Genomic DNA, 27,375 nt, shown 5'->3' on the forward strand with positions numbered 1-27,375 from the left:
ATTCAACAAGATTACATTTTCAGTTGTCTAGAAATCGTGGTCCGAAACCACAACATTTGAAATTTTACCCTAACTTTGAGCTCTAATATCTCTTTAGGCCAATACTTGTACGTAGTTTTTTTAGGTGTTTTTGAAAGACACTATGACATACATTGACTTTTTAGAACAAAAACCATGTGCATGCGACGACCCTGGAAGAAGTAACCTGCCAAAAATCACTTTTTGCGTTCAACGCGCTTTGATAGATTACCCATAACAACCGTGGCCTTAGGTCCACCATGAACAGTATAAGTTATTTATTTTCCTTAAATATGCATCTTCAAATATCTGAAAAAAAATCTATGTGCTTGGGTGATATCAAGCCTATAGATGTCCTAGAAGTAGCCTTATTTTGCAAATTTTTTAACTAAAAAAATACCCTAGCAACGGTAAAGATATACTTAGCAACGGATACTTTACAGCCTTATTAATTAATACTGCTATTAAAAATTTTAACATAATACTTTTTTATAAAGGAACTGTACAAGAGAACTTGAAAAAAATACATATAGCACTTAAAATAAAAACAAATAAAAAATATATAAAAATAAATACAATGTTCTATCTAATATAATATATATCAGGTAGAACATTTTTTTTTCGGCAGTTTTCAGTTGAAGAATTAAAATTTGTTAGTAACTGCATTTTTTTAATATTAGTCAATAAATAATTAACAATAAACAAAACATGTCAGAGAGCAAGAATAAAGTCAGTCCTTATGAGAAATATAATATTTTAATAAAAAGAAGACTTCTTGTGGTCTTTTTAAGTGTTGGAACAAAGATTGAATCTTTTAAGTTAATGAATTAACGCTGACATAACTAATCATTTACAAGCTTTAAAGGTATGAATAATATTAGAGCATTATTTGCTTTTTTATTAAAAGAAACAGGATTTCTTACTCCATAGGTGGAAAATCTAACTTTACTGTTTTATAGCTACTACAGACAAACCAGTGAATGAAAAACCTTGATTAATACCCGACTACAAGCTTATCTTTTACGCTATGACTCATTATGTGCGTACCATCGTTTTTCTTTTGGTATTGGCTGGAAGCAGACAAACAGTTGTCAACACCCAAGATATGAATTTCAAATCTGTAAAAAAGCACCAAAAATTAGATCCATCCCTTTGAACACCCTTGCTGCTTATATTGAAAAGAATTTATCACTTCCTGTTGGAGCCGTATTTTGCTTCAGCTACCTAAAATGTATTTCTACAGGTAACAATATTGACATGTTAGAACCAGCACCAACACCAATAAAGTCTTGCTTTCCTGCTGATGACATATATGTTCCAGATAGAACAATTTATTTCAGATGAAACTATCAAAGAATCAAAAAAAGCGGCTAGCTCTTTGTGTGAAGCATTTAGAGCAAGTCCACTGTCTTTTTAGATAAAGATAGTTCACCAGCAGCTGAGTACAAGTTTAAAGCCAAGTGAATATGTGACAACTCAACAAACTCGATCATTATTCTGTAGGCAAGTAAATGAACTTGTATATTTACAAATACCCAAAGTATTTATGCTAAAAAATGTGACTTTTTTCTTTTCTTGGGACTTGAGATAAATATTTAGCAATTTCCTTTATCCTTCAAGTGTAATTTTTTAGATGGAGTAAGCAAAAAAGAACAAGAAAGTTGGCAACCACTTTTTGTGAAGAGGTTAACTTAACTGATGATATGATTGATGAAACTGTTGATATTAAAGATGCACCTGGAAACGAAGATGATTTAAACAACGATATTCAGTTGATTTCAAAGGAGTTAGCAGCTGAATTTCAAATTGGTGATTGTTGTTCCATACTTTACGTAATGGTATCCTGCAATAATTAAAAATGTCAGAAGTTTTAACACAATAAGATTGTATTTTTGTGTATTGAGATCTATTACAAAGTTATTGGTTTATTAACCAGATAAACTAACTTCAAGGAATATTTAGGAAGAAGCAATAATTAGACGTTACTTTACCTCAACCATTAGGTCAATGATGATGATATATATGTTTCTTGTATGGAATATTCTGTTACACCTGGAAAGAACTGCTTTAAGTGGCCAACCAAAGAAAATATTCTCCAATGTTCGTCTTTTGACGTTGTTTGTAAGATTGATGCATCAAGACCAACTAATGAAAGAGGTGATTATTCACTCTAAAAAGATGATATTGACAACGTGGAGATTCAGATCAGCCATTAATAAATTTATTATATATTTTTCTTAATTCTTAGAAAACTGTATTTCCCATCAGTTTTAAACGGAAAAAACGATCTTGAAGTTTAATGGTTCTTTCTTTCATTGATAAAGTTAAAAAAATTTTTTTTTTTCAAGTTCTCTTGTACAGTTCCTTTATAAAAAAGTATTATGTTAAAATTTTTAATAGCAGTATTAATTAATAAGGCTGTAAAGTATCCGTTGCTAAGTATATCTTTACCGTTGCTAGGGTATTTTTTTAGTTAAAAAATTTGCAAAATAAGGCTACTTCTAGGACATCTATAGGCTTGATATCACCCAAGCACATAGATTTTTTTTCAGATATTTGAAGATGCATATTTAAGGAAAATAAATAACTTATACTGTTCATGATTTCTAGACAACTGAAAATGTAATCTTGTTGAATTTTTACTTTTACTGTAGAAACCTACCCAGATTAGTAAAAAAATTAAAAAGAAATGTTTCTGTCATATTCATGTTGCTAAAACTACTCCTCAAAGTAGCAATTGCACTCAATGCGCGAAATATTCTCAAAGCGGGCCAAATTTTGGAACCCAATATCTCCGAAATTAATAAAAATTTTAGAAAAAAAATTACCAGTGGCCTACTTTCATTGTCTTTTACAAAATATCTAAAAATGAGTACAATTTGAAGACATCACTTCCAAAATTTGCTTATTTTGCCTACATTTCTCAGACAATAGCTCTTAATAAGTATATTGCAGAATAAATTGAAAGATTGGCATAACTTTCATGGAAGTATTTTGTTCATGTTTTAGTGTAATATTATAAATATAAAGAAAAAGTTCGGCAGTACTCAGACACATCCCACAAAAATGTTTTTATATCAAAAAAAGCTATTAATGATAAAAGGGACTAAATTTATTGCAGCCATCATCACAATATCTTTTTTGAAAAATTTATATGACAGTGTGGCCTGCCCTAATATATATATATATATATATATATATATATATATATATATATATATATATATATATATATATATATATATATATATGCATGTATGTATGTGCACACACACCATCTGATGCTGTATACAGCTTAAAATAAATAACTTGTCTAACAACTTTTGAGAATGAAAAACTTTAATACAAAATGAGTAAACTGAAAAATTTGCAAGTTATGTAAACAGCCAACATAAATAAAATTAGCACATAGATAAATACCTACCTATTTAAAATGCCATTTTGTTATAATTAGTGCATGACAGTGTGCAATCTCTCACTCCCTTTCAACCTAACAAGTTGCAAGCTGGCATGTAATGTAAGTTAAAAGTATGTAATAGATATTTAACTAATTTATGCAGTTATGATCTGTTGTCATAATTTTCTTTTAGAACTCTTCTTCATGCATATTAGGTTGTCAATTCTACAGCAATATTACAAGGAACACCCAAGGTATTTACAAATAAGTTAAAACTGAAGTTTTTTTTTTTTCACTAATTTTTCTTTTTTTCTTCCCTTTCTTGCTATAAAAGTTACTTAAATTAAATAACGATATTTAGCATATATAAAAATTCAAAAGATTATTGTTTTTGACCTCCATTTTTTAAGTTTACCTAAAGTTGAATTTTTTACAAAATAAAATCATTTTTATTTAAATCTTTAAAAGTTTTAAAATAAATAGTTACTTATTGTTTCCGTAGACTATTTTTTGAACATTTTTAGTTTCAAAAATGTCTAAATAATGGTTTGCAGAAACATTAAGTAACTATTTACTTTTAGTACTTAAAAAGTATTTTAAGTGGGTTACAAACAAAATGATAAAACATAAATGTGCTGGTTTATTTTGATTTTTTAATTTTATTCATTAAACTTTTTATTTGATTTAGAAAGTTTTCAGGTTGATGAACAGAACAAGCCGGATTTTAATTCAACATGGGAAGTTCTTGCAATTGACAGGCAGTATTATAATGTTACTTTTAAATGGCCAATTATTTTATCTAAAAATGCTTCAATACACAGCATATATTTGATTTCCATCACTGTGAAGAATGGTTCAAATATTAAAGAAAGTGTGTTAGGCGTTGTAAGTGTTTTAGTTTATCTTACTTTCTTTACAATAATGAAGAAAAATTTTGGTATTATAAGGAGTATATCCTTAGGATGCTTGTAGATAAAGTTGCTTTAAATCAAAGTGAAGTAGTCAGGTGTGAGTTTCTTTTTTAAATAACAAATAGTAAGCAAGTAATATGTTTACCATTTTGAGTCATAATTAGTTTTTTAATGGTTTAATACTTAAGAATTTAAAGCTTTTCTCTTTATTTTTTTTCTCCATTTGTAAGGGGGCTTTTACTTTAAAGAATTGAAAAATCCATTTTGGTGTTTTTTTTACATTATAAAAACTTTTTTGGTGTTTTTTTACATAATAGGTGAGTGAAAACAGTTTCAAGGTAGAGGAAACATTTGTTTGTAATAATCTCAATTACGCAATTCCTTATGATGCTGGGACAGTATTTCAATTGAATGTCTATCCTGTTAACTTTAATGGATTCAATCAATCAAGGAAATTATCTTCAAATTTTACTAGTATGTGATGATCTTGAGATTATTGCTGTAAGTAGTTAATCTTAAGAATATTTCTTTAAGAGAGAAATAATCTCATGATTAATTATTTTATCAAAAGAATTAAGCATTAATTTACGAAACCAAAAAAAAAAAATTTTAAAAAGAAACCTTCAATTTCTTTAACAGAAAAGCCAAAAGAAAATTTTAAACCAAATAAAAAATCTCTTAATGTTTAATACAACTGATTTTGGAGTGGAGTTGCAAACTCACACAATTAAATTAAGTCTTAAAATTAAGATTAGTTTTATAATACTCTTCAGAAATTTTGAGAAAACTTGATCAATGTAATTTTTCAATGGTTCTACTGAAAAAGCTGCTCATTTCATTCGGCACATATTTTGTTAAGCAAGTTTTACATTGGAAATGGATATCCCAATGAGAAGAACTTTTTATGCAAGCATGTTTGCAATCATACTAAATGTGTTTCTGATTTTAACTCAAAATGTTTGTTTAAAATCAACATTTCAGCTTACAGAAATATAAATTATATGGCAAAATTTCTTTAACACATTTCATACAGAAAATAAATGTACATGTCAAAGGCAACCTTGAGTATACTCGCTTGACTTTAAATGCTATCATTTTATCATTTTGAAGGTTTTATTAGCTGAAATTGCTTTTAAATCTTGAAATAAATTTACTTCACTTTAGTTTCTGTGTACAAACATTTTTGTCAATTTTTGATTTTATGTTTGATTTTTAATGAAATGGCAATTTTAGTGGTTTTTAGGAACAAGATATGGTGCATAAACAGTTTTAAGGCATATTCTCAATTATGTTTTCCTGGAAAAATGACAAATTTAAAGTTTACATTTATATATAAATATTTATTACTATCTGGATTGCTTGGATCCATTGGCACATCTATTTGTCCCAAGTTTTGGTGGTACAAACAGGCATCAGCACAAAAAGCTGGTTGATTAGAGCAGTATCCACAAGCATATCTTGACTTTCTTGTTACTTCATTCTTCATACACTACTTATATCTTGTAAGTTTCTTTTTTTTCTTGCTCTCTGCAATGGTTAATAGGTAGTGAAAACTTGCCAAAGTCTTCCAGATGGTTTTGCAATTCGGTCTTTGATAATATTTGTGATAATATTTTTGAAACTGAACAAAATGGTGAACTTCTTCATTAGTCTAAAACTTTGTATACAAGTAGAATGAATTAAATGACATTATTTCCAGGATATGTATTTCTGCTTTGTTGTAAAACTTCAAGGTTTTTCTGAGACCTGAGTGGTAGGATAACATTTGGTTACTATGATTATTGCCAGACATTGAGTTTTTGGTAATACTTTCAAAATCAAAATCTTCACTTGTTTAGTTATCCAAAGCATTGAAATAAGTCATTTACTTGATGGTAAACTCTGATTACCTGCTTGGATTCCTGCTCTTGTTTGTGCTATACTGGTATTTCCACCTTGTACAAGTGTCCTCTTGGTTGAGTAGCAGGAGTAGTGGCTACAGAACTAGTCAGTCTACTTCAGAACATGATAATTTATCATCAATAAATTCATCATCAAAAGAATTGGATGATTCTAAAAGAAACCTTTCTTGAAAAACAAGAATTACACTGCATTAGGGAAAAGAATTATTTAAGTTTTTTCTAAAACTGGTTTTTCGAATAAACCACAGTTTTCAATGTTTTAAAAACCGGTTTTCCAGTTTTCTAGTGTATTTTTTTATTATATATATTTCAGGGGAACAAAAACAGCAAAAGCATAAATATATATAGCAATAATTTCATATACGTATATTGAATACAGTTAAGCAGCTAACAAATAAGTCTTCTTAATGGTTAATTTTACGTTTCTTAAGATAATAAGCACGTAAAAAACATAAAGCATTAAGTGTTTCATCATTTAATCTTGACCTTAGTTTAATGACAAATAAAATACTTGCAGAAAATGACTTTTCAGCCTCCATGCTTGTAAATTGTTGTACTTGTTCCTGACTAATTTCATTATCTGACAATTTTCCTCATATATTTACTCACTTCGCTTTTGCTCAAGCAAATGATTAAACAAACTTGATGCAGTAGTAGCAATTGCATTTCTCTTTGGCATGGAGTTTTCAAAAATGTCATGAGTTGCACCATTAATGACACAGTATTATTCAGATACTTATCGAAGTTTACTAATATAGCATTCCTCCTCTCAGTGGCTCTTTTAGTAAATGAGTCAACTAGCTCTTGACTAAAGGTGTTTTCCTGGCTTTTTAGCTGCTTGAAAATGAACTTCAGAATGCCATCAGATGAGAGCAAGTTCGAATCTCTTCTGCAAAGTACTTCAGCACCAACCTTGATTGGTTCTAAAGCATTTACTAGATTTTGTAAGGTGGTAAATTCAGACTGAGGAATCATAATATCGCTTAATAACTCAATCAGTGACAATCTTGAAGTCATTCTAGTAAGCTGTTCCAACATGTCTTATAAAATATGGAGCTGCAGCTAATCTTAGACTCTATAGAGTCTAAGATTAGCTGCAGCTCCTTTCCAAACTCAGACCAAACATGCTTTAGCAGAATCATGTCATTTTTAACTGGAGACTTTCGAAGACTTTCTGACACATTTTCTGACCTTGCTGATGAGTTCTGTGACATCCTCCCTGATCATTTGAAGAGCTAATACAGCTACTTCTGCTGAAACTTCCAATCCTCCTTTCTCATTGCTGTCATCATCTTCTTGGTCCTCTTCCTAGAATAGTGACTTGCTCAGGTGTGCCATTATCTTCTTTCCTAGATTGCCTTTATAGAACATCACAGACAGCCAAGTGGATTCCATGTGCGAGGCAGAGCTGATGGTCTGGTAAAATTGAGCTAATAAAATTTTTTCATTACAGCAGCTCTGTCTGTGGTTACTGCAACAATATCACAGACAAAACGTAGCCCAAATTCTTTCAGTTTCTCGTCAACAATTACACAACATTTCTCTGCTGGCATAGATCCATGTTCACTGATCATTCCAAGGTTCCAAAAATCACCTTCCATTTGAACATTTATCTTCTGTTTCTGGATGAAGTATACTCATCATGGGTTAAACTAAATTTATGACCAACAAGCTTCTTTTCTGCAAATTGCTGTTGATATGTTTTCTTGATATCTTCATAATGTTTCATCAGCAGAGCTTTAATAGATTTAGCACCTTTGGGCAATTTATATCCTTGTGTCTCTAGAGCTGTTCTCAAACGTTGACTAGTTGAAAAAATACTGAAGGGCAGTCCATCCCATGGAATAAGCTCAGCCAAAACAACATCAACAGGATCCTTTGTCTTAAAAATGAACTAATGGGTTTGATGACTTTGAATTTCCTCTCAGGAGTAACAAAAGTAGCAAATCTGATGTTGTGCTTTGTCCTCAGATGGTTCCTCATGGAGCTTGTGGTTTCTCCTTTGCACTTAACTTTTTGGTCGCAGAGCTTGCACTTGGGTAATTCAAGTTCTTTTGAGTGCGAAAAGTGCATTTAAACTGGTGTGTTATCCTTGTGGACTTCAGAAAATGACATATTCGTTTTTGTTAAAATTTGTTTCACTTTTTTTACATCACAAATTGTAGTAACTTACTGTTAAAGTTCAAAGTGGAAGCAAATTGAATGTTTTCATTTATTTTCTCGAGCAACGACACATCAAGAAAAGTGTTTTAGAATTGGCAAATAATCAAGTAAATTTTGTACAAAAGATATATATCCAAAAACTGGTTTTGAAAATAAAATTTCTGTTTTCAATTTCCAAATATTTTGCAGTTTCCGGAAACCGGTTTTCTTTTCCCTACACTGCATTAGTATCAATCTTTTTAGTTTAGAACATATACAAAGTAATTTTGTTGGCTTTTTTCACTCACAAGCATATTCATTTTCCATACTCTGTATAAAAACTATCAAATGCAATATGGAAAGCAAGTATACTTATCACAAGTATATTCACTTTCCAAGTAGACTCATCATCAATGGTCACTCAAAAGATTAAAAATGTTATCACAAAAACCTAAAAAAAATGTTTAAAAACTAGATGTGTGTCCATAGTGTCAATATCCTGCCATAGCTTAGCACCAACCACTAAATATCACAAGGTGTTAAGAGTCAGTCTGTAAAAATAACCTATGTAGGCCTTAGAAGTTGCTTTCAATTTTCTTCATTTAAGCAAATATTGAATTAGTTCATAAAATATTCATTTTACAAAATTTTTTTGACAGTTGGATTTTTAAGTTGTTTGAAATTTGGTCAGTCTCACACTTTTCATTTAATTTATAACAAATAGGAATATTTGCGTTTTTTAATGAAAAAACTTAAAGTATTCTGAGTTGTCAGATCTTTTTAAATTTAAATCTTTTGTATTTTGTGCTTCTAAGATTTTTTATATTCCTTAAAACCTTGTGTTTGTTTTAAATTTTAATTTGTAGTTTGTTTGAAAGTAGCTAGTTCAGTTTTTAGTCAATTCATGTGCTGAGAGTGTTTTATGTGCTGAAAGTGCTTTATGTGCTGATTGTGTTTTATGACTGATTTTTAAAACCAAAATAAACATTTTTTCACTTTTTTCTGACAGTCTGTTATGTTGTATTATCTTCAATTGATGCTTGACTATCAATATCAAAATAAAAATATTTGTACAAATGCTATGGCAGGTTTACAATATTATTAAGTTGCATTAAAAATTCTAAAAGTAAATGTAGTAATGGATTTAAGGATAATTTATTAAAGTATTGAAGGCTCCAGTGTGTTCATAGTCATTTAAAAATTTCAATAAAATCTTTATCAAATAAACTTTCTCTGAATATCTAAACTAAATACTTAAACTCTTTGAAAATACAGCTTTTTGTTAATACTTTATGAATAGACAATTATGACCAAGTAGCAACTGCTTTATGTGAAAGAAGAAGTGTCCATGAAAGATTTTTTATGTTTAAAATATTTAGATGTGAAATTTGACCAATTTCACACATTTTATAAGATTTTTAGCTATTGTGAAAATTCACACAGTTCTCTTGCAACTGTAGATTCCATTAAAAAGAATTTAACAAAATTTTTTTTTTTTTGTTAAATGTTTTTTTGCATGCAGTTTTTTTATTTCAAGTAAATGAAATTTTAAAAGCATAAACTAAATTGTTTTGTCACTCTTCTGTGGTTTAGAATTTACTTGAGTAATAGGATATTTTGGGTAATTTATCAATTGTTTCTGCTTGAAGTTTTAACAAAAAAACTATGATGATAGATAAGTTAACAAGTATGAATTTAGTCTTTTTAGATCCATGAAAAGTTTTTAACAGATTAAAATAAAATAGCTCTGTTGTGATTTGCACCTACACCTATGACTTTAAACTACATTAAATTTAAACCTTAAAGGTATCATCATCCAAAATGTTTGTTACTTTTGTGTTATTTTGTGGTTGTTTTTGAGCATGTCACCTGTAGAAGCTCTGATATTAGTTTGATTGTTAGCAGAGCCTTGAAAAGTTTTTCAAGATTTTCAGGTATTGTCAGGGTAGCTTCAAATAAAATCATCTTTTTCTTTAAAATTTTAGATCCAATTTCATCTTTTAGCTTAATTTGATGCTTTGAATATTAAATAAATGAAGCTTCCTCTAAAAGAGACTTTGCAGGGGACACCCTGACACTTTCACTAGTTTATTGTTCCTATTCTCTTTTGAGTCAACAATTTCCTCATCCTTTTTCTCATCATAATCATCTTCTTTTAGATTTACATTATCAGTGAAAGCAATGCTCATCTTATATCTAAGATGTGAAGCCCAAAGTTTGTATCTATCTTTATACAAATTCACAGTTTTGATCTGATCCTCACCAAATTTTGCACACAGGTCTAATTTTTCCCAGGGAAGGTTCTAGGTCAGGTTTGGACCACCCTAGACTCCATGTTCAGGGTGCTTATGGCTGGAACCATGTTCAAGCCCTCTTCAACTCCTTCTTGCCTCCTGCAAGGAGGCAAGAAAGAGTTGTAGCCAATAATTTTAATTTTGATCATGATTTAATTAATAATTATAAATTTGATTATGGAGCCAATAATTATAATAGTTTTTAACAGTGAAAACCAAAAAATTGCAAATATATGTTAGCAGTTTTCTATGACAATTTTTGAGGGATAGTTTTGGAATAGCATACAGCATAAATAAAGCAGAAAGTTTGTAAAGATAGGTTTCTGTTTAGAATGAAGATTTTTGTGATTTATTGATGTGTTTGTTGCAAAATGAGTTACAAGATAAGCAATATGAATGGGAATCTTTTTCAAATTTCATCATGTTACTTGAAATTGTTGCAACAATTTGATTGTTCAAATCCAACTTAATTTTAGACTAATAAGTTGAATGGCTCTCAGTTTTCATGCTTCTTCTATGAACACAAATTGTAAGCCATTTAAACCATGAAAGTTCAGGTTCACATAGCAATTTGTTTTTCATAGAACTGGATTTGTCAAAATTGTTACAAAAAAACCTCCTTATGTCTTTCTTTTCTCAACAATGCTGAAAGTTTTATCAAGTTAAATAAGTCTTTTAGTAAAAAACTACGGATAGTATTTTTGTTGATAGAAAGTTACTTACAACTGTTAGCCACATAATAGCAAAACCAGTAAGTTCCACAAGCTTCCAGCAGTGCACCTTATTTAATGTTGAATTTTTGAAGTTTACTTTTCAGCTAATGGTGTTGATGAGGTTTTGATAGAAATATTTTGTTTTTGAAGTGGCAAATGTAAAGTTATTTCTTCAAACTAATGCAAATCAAAAGTATTATATTGTTAAACACTGTTATCAAATCTAATCAAATGAAACATCAAAATTGAATGTAATCAAAGGAAACAGGGTAAGCCACAGTTCCTACTACAACTCCTTGATTTTATCATAAACTGATTCCCAACTCCAACTCCCAACTCCAACTCTGACTCATTTGTAAAAATAAATTCACTGTAGCAAAATGTTAACATAGGCTATGTCATCCCCATAGTATAAATAGTCCGTTCACTAAATGCTTTAAACATTTATTAGAAAATAATTTCTGAGCAAATAACTTTTCTGAACCCTTGTAAATAGATATACAATAAACTCTAATGCAGTCACTAATAAAATTATGAATTTGTCAAAATCATATTTCAAGAATTGTCAGTTAAAACAGTAAACACTTGTTTTTTTTAAGTTCATATTCTTGAAGAATCTTTTCCATCAAGACTTGGATAAGTTCGCTGGTGTAATGAGCTTTGATGTCTTTTACTGCCAATATCTTGGTAACTACTTCATTTTTTTCAAAAACAAATCTCATATTAATTGAAAAATTCTTCACTCTGTGAAGAAATACAAAGTTTTCCTTGAGAGATTCTTTAAGTTACACTTTTTGTTTAACAGCTCCAATCACTAATTTTCTAATACTCTTTTTCTCCAGAGAAACACTAAGGTTGCGGGCCACTTCTCGATTCAGACCCATAAAAGCTGGATGTGAAAATAATGATATAGGCAAACCATCATTTACAACAAGCTCTATGATCTGTTTTTTAAATGTATCTACTGTCATTATCACAGTAACTTTCTCATTAACAAAATATTTTGCAACTGATGCTTGCAAGGTTCTCTGCTCCCTTGCTTGGCTGGAAGTACTGGCTAATTGTTCATTAATTTGGATACAGTCTTTCTCGTTCACTGCTTTGAATACTTCAGAATGAAAGCACTGTAAATGTCTCTTTAGATTGGAAGCTCTTAGAGGAGCATTTTTACCTTTGCCTGCATAAGCATTGATCTTGACTCCACAGCATTGTTTTCTTCTGAATCATTTGTCATACACAACATGTAAAATGTTTTCCATCTTGATTTATAGTGAAATGTTCAAATACAGCAGATTTAACATGAGGCTTCTTTGACATTGTCAGTTTTTTTTTATTGTGTGCTCACAATTCAAATGACAATTGCTTTTCCTAAAAACAATTGTACACATAGTTACAATATATATACATATAAATAGATATGTTATACAGCTATCCACTATGTATACATGTATATGCTAGAATTGTATTTGTCCTAGAAACACGTGAAAAGAAACACGTGAAAAGTGCAGCTTCTATGTGTAGACACCAGGGGGGTTATTTATTAAAATTCTATAAAGTCGAATTAGCTCATTTGCCCCTAGCAACCAATCAAATTTCACATTTCATTTTCCAAACAAGCTGTGAAGTGAAAGAAAATCTGTTATCTGGTTGCCAGGGGCAACTGGGTCACTTCTTTAAATCAGTTTGATAAAAACCCCTTTGGTGTCTAAATGTAATAGCTGCACTTTTTGCATAGAGTAAACATTTACATAAGAGGTTAACATCTAAACACAGGTGCTAAGTTTACAAAGCAGCACTTCTTTGTAATGTCCTACATGATCGTCTTTCTGTGTGTACAGTAATAAACAAAGTCACAATGTCAAACACAAGTATTATAGTGGTCAGGCAGTGTTATTCCTCATTTACTATCACTTTACAAAAGAATAATGCTAAGTTAGTTAAATACTTACAGTATTTCTGTTCTGTGAAGCAGCTCTTTTGTGCTTGATGGTAATATGCCTAGCTTTCTACTAAAAATATGCACCACAGTGTCAGACAGAGTAAATCAGTGGTTGGGGGATCATGAAATTATCTAGTATAAGGGATGGTGAAGGAAGGTGATTTATAATTCTCAGTGATAAGCTGCAAAATACCCTGTTGCTTATCACTGTTTTAAAATCCTTAAACTAACATGTCAAACTCCTGGCCCTGCTGTTGTTGCAAACTAGTATTCCCATTATGTCTGGATATCCTACAGCTATCAGAGCATGCTGAGACTTGTAGTTTTGTAACAACTGGAGGGCTAGAGTTTGACATTTTTGCTTTAGACTGATCAAACATAAAGTATATTAATGAGTAACATCTACAAAATTCGTAATTAAGTTATGAAATTTTTAAAGATTTTTTATAAGCTGTAGTCAGAGTTGGCAAAATTTTTCTGATTACAACTCCAGTCAACTCTGACTCTGGCTCGGACTCCACAGCCCTGTAAGGAAGTGTCAACATTATATATAAGATTGTAAATGAAGCTAAAGAAATGTACAATACAAGTTACTAAATCAAGAAGAAAATTTCCTTTTGTGTATTTCCCACTTTAATTTCTCCTTTTCCCATTCAGAAGAACTTATTTTATTATAGGTATGGGAATAATTGTCAAGGGATGAGTAGTATTGTAGCTTTGTTGCTTATATATATAGATGAATTTTTTTTTTTATTTGTTTTGTTTTTTCCACTAACTCAAAAGCTAAAACTATTAGTCTTTTATCACCTACAATACACATGGTTTTACATTTCTGTGACAAATAAGTAAGTAAATCATAACTGCTGTGTTTTCTTTGATAAGTGTTTTAATCCTAATATTTATAAAAAATATATTTCCTGTAATTGTTTTACTCTCGCTATAGTTTAGTATATTTAAAATCTCAGTAATTTTGCATAAATGTGGTAAAATGCTCAAAAACCAGAATTTCTGAGTAAAATACGACTTTTTTTTTAAATAAATAAAATGTATTTTGAATTACTCTAAATGTATCAATGTGTCTTGTCGTTCATTTATTTACTATTTATGAACTATCTATGATAAGAACACATTTTAAAGTAGTAGATTTTTTTGGTCCCAAAACTTTTAAAGCTGTTAAGAAAATGTTTCACTTTGCACTAGCAAAGATTTGAAAAAATTACCTGTGTAACAGGTGAAAATTAGTGATTATTATGCTGGTAATGGATGAAGTATTCCCTGGATAAAGGGTTAGATATTTCTTAGGTAAAAAACCCTACTTGCTAAAGATTTAGGTAAAGAAAAGTATAATAAAATAGAATTTAAGTTGAAATTTTTTAAAATGTTTCTTTAAAGGTTCTCTAACTCTGGCTAAGTTTTGCTTTAAACTTTTTTTTGTTAAGCATTTACCAACCCTGGGAGCCTAACTAATATTTCAATTACTTGGTGGCTTTGAAGGGCCATTTGGCAACACTATAAATTTGATATGGAATGCTGAATGGACTGTAGAAGGTGATTTTTCTTTTTTAATCAAATAATTTCTGAAATTCTTTTTTATTCAATTTGATTTTGTATACTAGTTTTTATTACTTTAGGAACTATTTTTTTGCTTAATGTAATTAAGTTTTTCTGATCAGGTATTTATTTTTTAAAATTAGTGTCTTTAAAAACAAGTCAATAACAGATCTATTTTGATGTTAACAGTAAATTGTTGGTTATATTTATTTAAAATCAACTTATGAAAGTTTTAATGTAGTTTATACAGCATTTAAAGTTACTTCTTTAAATTTTAGTTTTATTTGGTAGAATGAGTGCATATTAAGCATATTAAGTAAATGATGCATATATGAGTGCATATTAGCATATTAAGCATCTGTGTATCGTTTAATTTCTGTATTGTTATCATTCCAATATGAATTGGAAAAAAAAAGTGTCATCGGAATGAATATGACAAAATATCAGTGAAAAATTTTTAACTGGTATTGTAATTAGTTAAACCTCTGTATATACCAAAACTCTTGTCATTCTAATGACACTTTTTTTCCTATATCATATTGGAATGATAGCGACACGCAGACACTTATAGCATATGACTTAATGAAATAAGTTACAAGTTTTAAGCTGATTTGATTGCCTTATTTCAATAATCTCTAAGATTTAAAAAATACACTTAACTGCAAAGTTTACGCACCACTTATAAATTCCGACTTATTTTGAAAAATATTATGTATTTCCTGGATTTAGCAATTACAAAGATAATGTTTATTGTTATTCCTTATTCTGTTTTCTTTATTCTGTTTCCCTTATTTAATTTTGAAGTTATAGCAGCTTTTCATAAGTAGTACTTCTAAAAGAAAAGTATGTATTGGTTTTAAATTGTTTTAACAGTACAAAAAATACTGTTATTTGAGCAACATGTCTGTTTGTAATGCGGCGTTCTAGACAAAATTTAAGTATAGTGATATACTTAAATTTTGTCTAGATACTAAATTTTGATAGTGAGCGTCTGACTTCTGATTGTTATATAGCAGACATTTTAGAACCTTTTATAGTACCTTTTGTACAGTACATTGGAGATGGATTCCTTCTTATGCAGGATAATGCTAGCCCACATACTTCTCATATTGTTACTGAATACTTAGATAATGTTAATATTCAAGTTTTGGAGTGATATGAACTTAATAGAGATCTTTGGGACATAATGGGATGCCATGTTAGAAGCCAACATCCACCACCTAACAGTCTAGATGAGCTGTGATAAAGTCCTATCAGCATGTGGGAAGATATCCCTCAAGAAAGAATTAGATCTCTAATTGATAGTATGCTACAGCACTATCAGGCTGTAATAACATCAAGAGGTAATAACAATAGTTATTGATAAGTCAAAAATGTTTTAATTTAAGGTGTATTAGTGTGCATAACAGTATTAATCATTTTACTTTATTTTGTTAAACAAACCATGTTTTTGGTTTTAATTTTTTTTTCACCATCCTCAAACTCAATTTTATTATTATCATTGAAACAATTGTGTTCATGTGTTCTATTCTAAACATGTATATCAAAATATATGATAATGTTGATGACAATTAAAATAAATCGAAAGGTATAAATGGCGCATTAATTTTGTGGTTAAGTGTTAAATTTATAATGAAAATGAATGTTTCATTTCAATTATCTCTTAGATTTAAAAATGTTTACAATCAAATTAATTGCTTCATTTCAAGCATCTTTTAGGTTTAGAAAATTTTTACAGTGAGATTGAGATCATTGCTGAGATGACAATTTGTAAAACCATGAATTTCTTAAACGCGGGTATCATGACTGTGCAACGCGTCAAATCATCATTGGTATGGTTTTTTATATATAAGCATATATTTGTTTAATTAAAATACTTTCAATACTTTGAACCTGTTATTTCTAAATCTTGTCTAACCTGAAGTTCACTTTAAGAGGTTGTGCACAGAAGATGTGCAACCTGAAGCTTAAAGTTAAGGTGTTTTTTCTAAGTGGCAGTGGCTATTTTTTTATTTGTCTGTTTTATTTTTTTAATTAAAAATTAATCTTTGTTTTTAAGACATAATTTACAAGAGCAAATTTTGCTAAAATGTGCAAATCTATATTTACAACTATATTGTAAAATCTTGAGGATTGAAAAAATGATTCTTTTACTTAAAGACTTAATAGTTTTAATAAAAACTTAAAGTTTTAATAAAAACTTAAAGTTTTAATAAAAACTTAAAGTTTTAATAAAAACTTAAAGTTTTAATAAAAACTTAAAGTTTTAATAAAAACTCTTATTCTTTTACTTTTATCTAAAATTGTTAAAGTTTGTTTTAAATTACTACATCAAAAGAATTTAAATTTTAAAAATGGCTCACTCAGTTTAAAAAGTTTAAATATTTACAATTCAGAAAGTTTCATGAATGTTTAAAGTAAAAAGTTGGGACTCAAGCGAATTTTAAGTCATTTTTAAAATGTTTTATCAAAACTTTAATCTTGAAAAGTTTACTTCGAATTTATAAGCTGAATTTCATCTCCAAGTTTTTGAAAGTGTTTACCTAAGATATTTAAAAAATCAAAATAAAAAAAAAGGATTACGTAGTTTTTTTTTGTTAGAATTGATAATAACTATTCTTCAGTACTTTGTTTACACTTTTTGTTATTTTACTACAAGTTTTGATGCTAAAAGTATGTTTTCACTTTCTTATAGAGTTCCAAAAATATACATTTCTATTTGCAAAATACTGCTAATGATGATCTGACTTTATGTACTCTTAAAGTTCAAGTATGTTTACAAACTTATATAAAGTTATAAAAGTTACAAATTATTCAGTATAACACATTCCCTTTTTTTTTTGAGGGGGGGGGGGGGCAATAATCCCAAAATTGAGCATTTTCATACTGCCAAAAAGTTTTTTTTTTTTACAAAAAGCTCCTCTAAAAATTGCTCAATATTCCCTGACTTTGTGAAAGGTAAACAAGATAATTTTTTTAGGATGTTTAGAAAATTATTCCAACCTCTTATTATTCCAATAATCATATTTTCTGAAAATAAAATGCCTTGAAACAAAAGTTTAAATTTTTCTTAGATTTCCTTAAGAATTGATAAATGTATGTTAATATTTAGTTTCTTTTATAATATTTTGTATCTTTCTGGGTAACATTTTAAAGTCATTATTTGGTTTTGGACATTTTAAAAGTGAGAGTACTGATAATTATTATGTAGTAAATAATTTTTGTAAACTATTGTTAAGTTTCATTCTTGTTTAATTATTTGTGTAATTTATTCTATAAAAGTGTTAATCTATGCATCAATAGCTTTCAAATCAATATGGATTGTTATTTAGTAGTTAGTACCTGTGTCCCTAATACAAATACAAAAGAGAGGAATGAATAAAAACAAACCCAAAAAAAACATCATTTGTTATTTTATTTATTCCCAGTAGTTGGCTTAATATTTTAGAAAGCTTACTTTTTATATCAGCATTAACTTCTTGCATAGAATCAGACAGCAGCAAAAGAGGCAGACTGAAACCTTAATAAAAATAGCGTGGACTGTAAATAAACTACTTTGCAAAATTGTATTTACAAAAGACTTAATACATGCAAATTATCAGTTAAGCAGGCTAGAATGAAAATAAAATTCAGGTACTAAAGAAAATCTTACTTTGACAGAGGAGGGGTTATACTTTTGGGTCGTATGAGTTTGTTTTTGTGTAACTATGAGTTATCTCAGATGGTTTGTTCAAACTTTAGAAAGATTTATTTTTTAGGCAGCTGTTATTAGTATAAAATGCATCATAGGAAATTCAAATTGTAAACGTTTTTCTATTGGTAATATTTTATTAAGAAAGGTAGTAAATTATGTTTGCACATATACAATACCTTTTGATATTAATACACATCAAGATAATTTTAACCTACACACACATACACACACACATATGCAAATATCAATTTTTTAAATTTGAAATCAGAAGACAAGTATCCTGTTTAAACTTTGAATTGTTGCTTACTACTTATTATCACTAAATTATCATGCAATTTATGCTAATTTATGCTAATTGATATTTACTTAATGATTGTTTTCAGGTTATTCCAAGAATAGGAAATTGCAGTGCTGGCACAATCACTACTTTAATATTAGGCTATGCAGGTTTGGGATACTATTTATAAATTCTAAGAATATTCTCTTTATTTTCATAGCTATTGTTTTTGTACAATACTTCTAGAAATTCATGGATAATCCAAAGCCATTTAGTTAGCCAGTAATAAGTCATAAAAACCCAGCTTAACGCAGCTACGTAATGGTGTCAGAAACTCATCTAACAGTTGAAAAAGCATCGTAATACAAATAAGGTTTTTAAATACAGGGTGCATAAGTGATTGCCAAACTTTTTCTTACTACTAGACTTACAATATTTTTGACCCAAAAGTAGTCATCTCTAAGTGATGTTTGACCTTCCAAAAAAAATCTTTTCTGAGTAATGTTTGAGCTACCCAAGTGTCTTTAGAGTCCTTCTTATGGTCTTTTCACAAACATTTAGCCAGTTTTTCTAATGGGTGCGATACAATTCTTCCAACATTCTTCTTAAGTCATTCTGTTCACAGGAGTTGGCATCTGAGCCCTTTCAGCAATATCACCTTTTTTTTACCCTATAAACTGTACTCTTAGACACTCCAGATATTCTGATCACTTCTCTTGTAGTAAACCCACACAGATCAAAGTTCTCTATTAGGTAAGCTGTGTGGATCAAATTTTACACTTTTTGCTTCCAATTTTAAACTTTTTAAATCAAAACTTTTTGTCATTAAACTTTTTGAAAAATTAGTCCACAAATCATATCTACTGGATCATTCTTAACACAAATATCATTTATAAATATCTTTTATAAAGTTATTTTGACAAATTTCTGGAATAAAGTGTAGTTTCACAAATGAAATTGGATGTTATGACAACTACCAAGTTTTGCACATTTTTAAAAACCATGTTTGTATTAGTTTCATAATAATGATTCAAAGCAACTTTATACTTTAGAAAAATTTTCAGCCATGATATAATATCACAAAAAACGGAAATTTATAAAATATTATGAGAACCTAAAACAGAATTTATAAAAACACTTTCTCTTAAACAAGTTTTAAGCCCTTGATTACTCTTAAGCTTAAAATTTCAATTTAGAAAACAAGATTGGTCAGCAGAATGATCCTTCTTTATTTTAGTTTAAAATGTTTATATAGTCTTTCTTTTTTTCTGCCATTTCTTTTATTTTATGAAATGACAGGACATTTAAGTAAAAAACAAATGTGTCCACTCTTTTCTATTCTGAGTAAGGATGTTTATTGAGGCCTTGAATTAATTTTATATTTCTTTTAAGGAGTTTTTTAATGCATAAGTTGTGTTGTAAATAACAGTTATTTTATTTCCAGTACTCAGGAGGCTTTTTTATCAACAGGGTCTTCACTTTTCCATGTTCAAACTTGTCAAAGTTAGAGTGTTACTGTTAAAAAATGTTTCAATTCATCAAAGTATTTTGGTCAGAACAATTTGCAAAATCAAAACAATTTTGTTTTCAAGGTTTTTAAAAATTTCTTGCTATAGATCAACAATCAAGCTTTTAATATAAAACCATTTACCAGCACCCTAAGTTTAAAAACTTTTTTCCTAGCATGCTTCTTTGTGAATTTCTCACCAAATTTCTTATTAAATTTCCATTTTTTTAAATCTTTATCATATGTAATAATAAAACCAACTTTTGTTATGAATCAGCTTTATCTACAAGAAAACAATTTAAAATAAACAACTATGGTAAGAATATATAAAAAGGTTTTCTTTGATTTCTTCTGTGATTGTATAGACATTCTTGTTTTAGTCCCCCAAATATGTAGTGATAGAAAAATTGATAATTACAAGACTTACAAAAATAAATAAAATCTTCAGTACATGGAAGCATTATTTTGTTGATGTGAATTGATATTCATATCAATAAAATAATGCCTGTTAGTATATGAATAGGACCAACTCTAGATGATAAGAAATAACCCCACATCATAATATTCCAATCTTCTGTATACTTTTTAAAAATTTTTGTATTTTCATAGAACTTTTTCAGCTAATTTTCATTGAAAATTGTTAAATTGCATTCAAAAATGTGAAAGCACAAGTAGTATGCTTGGAATCTTTGTAATTCAATAGTAAATGCAGTTAATAATCAAGGAATTTACAAAAGTGAATATTGCTCTTCAATTTGGAAATTCCTAGCAGCTTGTATGTGCATGAATCAAGATATATGTACACAGGGGAACTTTAGAAACTAAACCCAGATTCAGTTGACCAAGGGAAGTTACTGAAGGGGCAATTTTCAGCTATGTCAAATATGTTAAAAGGTGATGTTCATCTTACTGAAGATTACAGATTACTAGTGTGTAAACAAATATTCTGAAGTAAAAATATTCAATTCAACTATGAAAAATATTTATGTAGCGATAATTTATTTTGAAGATATGTTAATTGAAAATCATTATTTTCAAAAAAGATTTGGATGGCTTGAGTAAAGTTTGCTAAAGAGCATTTACACTGGGTTAAACATGATTGGAATAAAGTGTAGTGTAGTGATTTTGATGTAATGGTATTATGTATATTAGATGTGTGAAATATGAAAGTCCCTGGTATAACATACAAACCGCAAAACAGGGAGGTGGTAGTGTCATGATGTGTGGACAATTTTCCTGTGAATATGTAGAGCCAATAGTTCAAATCATATACTACCTCATGTCAAATCAAAAATACATCAACGAAAGTGGTTTGAGCAGGATAATGACCCCAAACACACTTCAAAGGGTGCAAGAAATTGGTTTACACATAATAAGTTCAGTGTATTGGAATGGGCTACCCAAAGCCCTGACTGAAACCCTGTTGAAAATTTATAAGAGGAGCTTGATCATCAAGTTAGAGAGGAAAATTATACAATAAAAAAAGATTTGTTTGCAGCTTCAGACCAAAAATAGAGAAATATATTTACAGACAAACTAATTAAGCTTATCAGCTCAATATCTCAGAGATGTGCTGCTGCGATTGCCTCAAAAAGCTATGCTACAAAGTATTAGTTAATATAGTTATAAATTTTATGAAATTTGATAGCTATTTTCGTTTTTGTTTTTATTTTTTGAAGAGTAGGGAGAACCAAAACCCAAAGCAGATTCTCACCAAAAGTGGGATATACATGGCATTATGCATTTTGAGCTTCTTCTTCCCAACACCACCAGAATTGCTGGCTATTACTGTCAACTGTATTACTGTGCTGGAAGGAATCAGGTAGAAAGTCACTCAAATGAGACTACAGCACCAAATGAATTATCTTTTGCACACCAATATGTGGCCACACTGTAAAATTGTCTTAAGCTTATAGAAATGAGGATTTAAAAATTCGTAGGTATGGTGAACTAATCTCAAGATCCCAGAATTTGATTGGTTCTCAGATTTTTTGAAAAAAGTTTGAACTTGAACATGTTTAAACTATTTCAGAAAAAAGTTTGAACTTTTTTGAACATTTTTCATGTTGTTTTTTTTACTTACTTAAAAATGTAAAATAAAAGGGTTTAAGATGATTAAAAAACTGTTTATTTTATAGAGACATGCTTTCTTTTCACATCATTTTAAATCTTTTTATTTAAGAACAAATAATATCCCTCAAAATTTTTAGCTGTTTGTTTAAAAAAGGTAATACATCTAACGTGTCCTTATAACAAACTTCATATTTTTGTTGCAAATAATCCAAGGCTATGGAAAACCCTTTTAGTTTCCATAGGTGTTGGAGTTTTAAAAGCATTAAAAAGTATATATGAATTTTTGGGTCTTAATTTGTTGGCTTCAAAAAGAGCCATTTCTTTTTTAATGAGGTTAGTTCCAATCTCAACTTTGTTAATTGTCAGTTGAAAATTAGATGTTTTAACAAAACATTTTAGTTCTTGAACTAAAGTCAATGCATTGTTATTATTTCAGATATCATCAGATATATCACCATTATTTACTTTTTTATCAGCATCAGAGTCCTCCTCACTATGCTGGAATAATCTTTGAATGAGATTGTAGGCAAAATTTGCTTTTTTTTATTTTTATTTTATTGCCAAAATGAGCATTTTGATTGAAAACATCTGGGTTTAACAAGTAATTCATTAGATGATTAAATTATTGTTTCTTCTTTCAATGATTTCTTTTTTCAAATTGCTATTTTACAAACTGACTAATGGACATGTTTGCTTTATCAAACCTTTTTCTGATAAATTGAATTACAGCTTCAGAAGACAATAAATCAGCATCTTGTTTGCAAAGTTCCTCATTAGCTAGTTTAATTGGCTTTAGGGCAATCAAAGGTTATTAACTTCAAATTCATCAAATTCATCCTTAGAAAGAGGAAAGTTGATGTTGTTAATCAAAGCTCTTTTTAATTTTTTTCTGAATTTCCAAAAAACATTCTAACATGGTAATTATGCTGCTCCACTTTGAGTATTCAAATTCATGTATCTCCTTGTTTTAACTGATGTGTACTCATCAAATGTAAGACTAAATTTGACATTAGTTTGAATAGCTTTTTTCAATGGACCAATTTCTTGTTTCTTTACTTTTTCAAAGTATTTCATCATTAAATCATGTCTAGATGCTAACATCCTTAAAAGTAGCCATTTTTTATTTCAACTTAAATCCCTTAATAATTTTAGTTTCAACTTTTTTTCAAGCGTAAAATAAACAATGGTCAAGAGTTGCCAGATAGACACACCACAAAAAGTCCGAAAAAGAAAAAACACTTTTTTCAAAACGTGCTGCAATGTCAATAATAATTTTTTTTTACATTTAAGCTGTATTTACTAAAATGACCAGAAAGGCATTTTTTAAAATTTTATAGTAAAAAGTTTGACCATTTTAACTCAAACATGTTCAAACTAGCAGCCTTAATCAGAGGAATGAGTTGTAAAAACCTTTTTTCATAAGCCTGGGTTTTGCTCAGGAGAAAAGTTGATATTAAAGATTTGAGTTTTTTTTTGTTTATCATGATGTTTACATATTTATCACAATAGTTATACAATTATTATTGTATCTAAGTAGCATTGATTGTTATTTTTCAAATCTTTTCATTATTCTTCATATTTTTGTTTTATTTTGGTAGTGAAATAGACTACTAGTGTCTTACAGCCTTTGGTCAAGTATTTAATGTGCATTTTTAATAGGGCACTCATGATTTCACAGGGCTAATTTTCACAATTAAAGTTTAATTCTGCCATGCCCACTCTCTCAGTTTAATGAAAAATTAACATTTAAGTTGGTCAGTTTATAATTTATGATTCTTGCTCTCAATATATTCTAATGCAATTTTAAGTTATCTATTTATCGATTTTTTTTTAATATTTAATAAATATGTTTGTTTTTTAGGATGTAATTCTGTTTCAAGTTATGATCAAAGTTTTTGTCATCCTACCACTACTCCAAGTAAGATTGTTTGTTAATGTTGTTATTGTAGTTTAATCACAAAAAAAAGTTCATGATTTTTGGGTTTGGTGTTTTTTGCAAAAAAATGATGAAAAAAAACATTAGATCTTTTTTCGACCAGTTTAATTAATATAGAAGTTTGTATTAAAATTATTATAGAGATCAGTGAGGTGGATGTTTGTTCATGTGAACTAACTGAGCCAATCTATGAAGTATTCAACATGTGCAATTGATAAACCTGTAAAACTGTTTTTAAAATGCTTTATTTTAATGTAGAACCTACAGATGGACCTATACTCAATAAACGTTACATCATTAGTGAATTATATTTGGTGAAGTCTAACAATGCAACCGATTGTGCAAACTGTACCCATTTAGTTTATAACATTACAGTGTTTTGGGATAAACCTGTAACTTTATCTCCAATAAAATACTATAGTATTGCATATGGTAGTATTCCAGTGGGAGGTGGTGTGTTTATCAATAATATTTTTAAAATAATGAATATTTCTTCAGTGAGTACTTTTTTTCTTTTATATATTCTTCCAAAAGTATTTCTTTTTTTAATGCAGTATTAATTTTTAGTGATTTCTTTTAGGATGCCTTATCTTACTGCATCAGTGAAGTAACTCCTGGAATGTCACTTGGTGTTTATGTAAATATATTAATGTTATAATAATTTAATATCAAAAAATGTTAAATAAATTTAGCATTCAAACCTTTAACTAAACTTTTAGCAATAAAAACAAAATTCAAGATAAATACAAAATATACTTGACAATATCTGTAATTATAGTTCTCCATAATTTAACTAAAGTTTGTTGCAAATTTAAGTAATAAATTTTTAATATTGAGATTATTTTATATTATTTTATTTCTTAATGTGAGTTGGCAGCAAATCTATGAATGTTAAACCAAATTGTAAGTGGGTGCTCAATATATCAATAAAATCATATTTGTTTGCATTTAAAAATGATTTTTTTGTTGCACAACGCAAATTACTATTTAGATAAGAGACAAGTTAAAGAGATTTATTTATCCATATTTATGAACTAATACAAAAAATTTCAAAAAGAAAGAAAATGAATATAGTGCTTAATCAAATTTTTAGCCTGGCTAAGAGTCTGTAATTAAAAATAGATAAGTTCTGGAGCAAGTTGACAAAAGGGAATATAATTGAACTGGTCTTCGATGTTCACAGATTTAAAATTGAAATTTGAATCGATAACTCATCCATAGTTATTGCTAAATATGCGCTCACTCAGTAAAGTGGTTGTTGGAACTTAGAAAATATTTAGAGTTAGGTTGTCAAGTAAGATATTACACTGCACAAAATTTTTTTTTAAATTCTAGCTTCCTGAAAAGTTTTAGGTGATTGTGACAGGTACCTTTAGGATTTGCACAAATATAGTTTTAGTTCTACTGAATCATGTAGGAAATCTAAGAAATGGACATATGAAGAAGGGACTGCATAACTAAAACTAAGTTTGTTACAGCAAGAAAACCTAATAAAAAATGATTTTTTTTTTCAGGTTTCTGACTTTAACACAGTTAATTTGCACAAAACTTTGAAAGTTTTTATTTCTGCTCATTATCACTGTTTTTACTTGAAAGGTTAATATTTGGAAAAAAAAAAGTTTAATGAGGAAAAATAGCCCATAGTAATTTATAAATAATTCAGTTCAAAACAAATTAATGTATGCCAAATATTTTATAAAAGAAAATCACAAAAAATCCAGTTTACAGGTATGATAAACTTAAAACAAACTTAAAATTAAATTTTAAAAACTTTTAATTGTATTTTTGCAAATACTTTAACAGGCTCCTGTTAAAGTATTTGCACAAACACAAATACAAATAAAAGGCATCCTGTTAGTGACAAGTTCTCCTTAGACAAGATCTTTCATTGACATTTTAGGGTTTTTTAGTAGAAGAATAAAAGAATTGTCTTAGCTTTGATCATAAAAGAAATTGTTGTGTCAACTGTTAAGTGTGATGCTAGCATAGTGTTTTCAATGCTAACTTTTATGCCCTATTCAGGTTTATCTTCATCATCTATATTTTAAATCCAAGTAGTTCATCTTTATAATCTAAATTGGTATTTTTTTTTTTGTTACCTAAAGATGATAATTTCCTGTCTCCTCCTCAAGTGTAGATCGGGGAATTTCTTGTATGAAATGTCTGAAAAAAGATGAATTTTATTTGCTAAATGAAGTTGTTGTTTACAAGATTTTCCCACTGGTATTTTAAGCTCTCTGATGCATTTTTCTTCACCTTTACAGAAAAGTGAATAGAAGAATTTTTGAAAGTTATTTGTTGAGTTGTGTAGTTTCCAGTTTCGATATCTTTGCAACCTCTCTTGTTATTTCATTTAAAAAAATCTTCATCCAGGTGTTTTTTGAATTTTTTTTGTCTTCAGACATGTTTGAAAGTTAAATAACAATGAATAATCATAAGTGTATATGAGTACTTGTGATCCTTATTGATTATATGAGTTAAAGGATAATTTTATGATATAAGATATTTTATGATATATATATGATATAGGGGATCATTTTATTGAAATTGTTTAAAGTTATGAATGACATTAATTAATTTCTTTTATTCATAATAATTCATAATATTTGTCATAATAAAGTCACAATAAGTTCATTTAAAGTTTCTTTTTAATGAGTTTCATAAAATATTAAAGTTTTTTTTTTTTCTAGATATATGCAGTCACTAATATATCAACACTTCAAAATTTTAGACCACTTCTGGTTTCTGAATATCTAACAATAAATGTTCCTCCTGTTCCAACAGGTAAGTTGTTATATTTTGCTATTATTTATAGTTATTATTCTTTATTAAAGTATTAAAGCATTTAATATTTTAGAATTCAAGTTTTAAAGCATCTAATATTTTATATTTTTAGCCACACCAAGCCAAGTACTCCCTAAAAATAGTATGTTCATTTAGTTTCTTAATTTTTTTTTTAATTTTCTTTTTTCAAAATGTTTCTAAAGAACCAAACTGTTAGAACAACTTTAAATAAATTGGC

The 27,375-nt window shown here is 28.6% G+C and overlaps 1 pseudogene across 1 annotated transcript in view; it reads left to right on the plus strand.

The window, feature by feature from the left end:
* Nucleotides 1-2,589: 2,589 nt before the first annotated feature.
* The window catches only part of LOC149890088 (uncharacterized), a 30,161-nt pseudogene continuing 5,375 nt past the window's right edge, over nucleotides 2,590-27,375 (plus strand). Inside the window, exons 1-15 of the transcript XR_016451810.1 lie at nucleotides 2,590-3,007; nucleotides 3,473-3,535; nucleotides 3,609-3,669; nucleotides 4,104-4,300; nucleotides 4,644-4,800; nucleotides 11,481-11,497; nucleotides 15,834-16,018; nucleotides 16,115-16,209; nucleotides 16,586-16,698; nucleotides 18,944-19,007; nucleotides 24,279-24,335; nucleotides 24,612-24,850; nucleotides 24,934-24,990; nucleotides 27,044-27,137; nucleotides 27,250-27,279. The product of XR_016451810.1 is annotated as an uncharacterized LOC149890088 (transcript). The remainder of the gene's footprint in view (nucleotides 3,008-3,472; nucleotides 3,536-3,608; nucleotides 3,670-4,103; nucleotides 4,301-4,643; nucleotides 4,801-11,480; nucleotides 11,498-15,833; nucleotides 16,019-16,114; nucleotides 16,210-16,585; nucleotides 16,699-18,943; nucleotides 19,008-24,278; nucleotides 24,336-24,611; nucleotides 24,851-24,933; nucleotides 24,991-27,043; nucleotides 27,138-27,249; nucleotides 27,280-27,375) is intronic.

Source organism: Hydra viridissima, unplaced genomic scaffold (assembly GCF_058129835.1).
Source record: "Hydra viridissima isolate aposymbiotic clone 2 unplaced genomic scaffold, HvirCarnegie_v1 scaffold_4, whole genome shotgun sequence".
Lineage (NCBI taxonomy): Eukaryota > Metazoa > Cnidaria > Hydrozoa > Anthoathecata > Hydridae > Hydra > Hydra viridissima.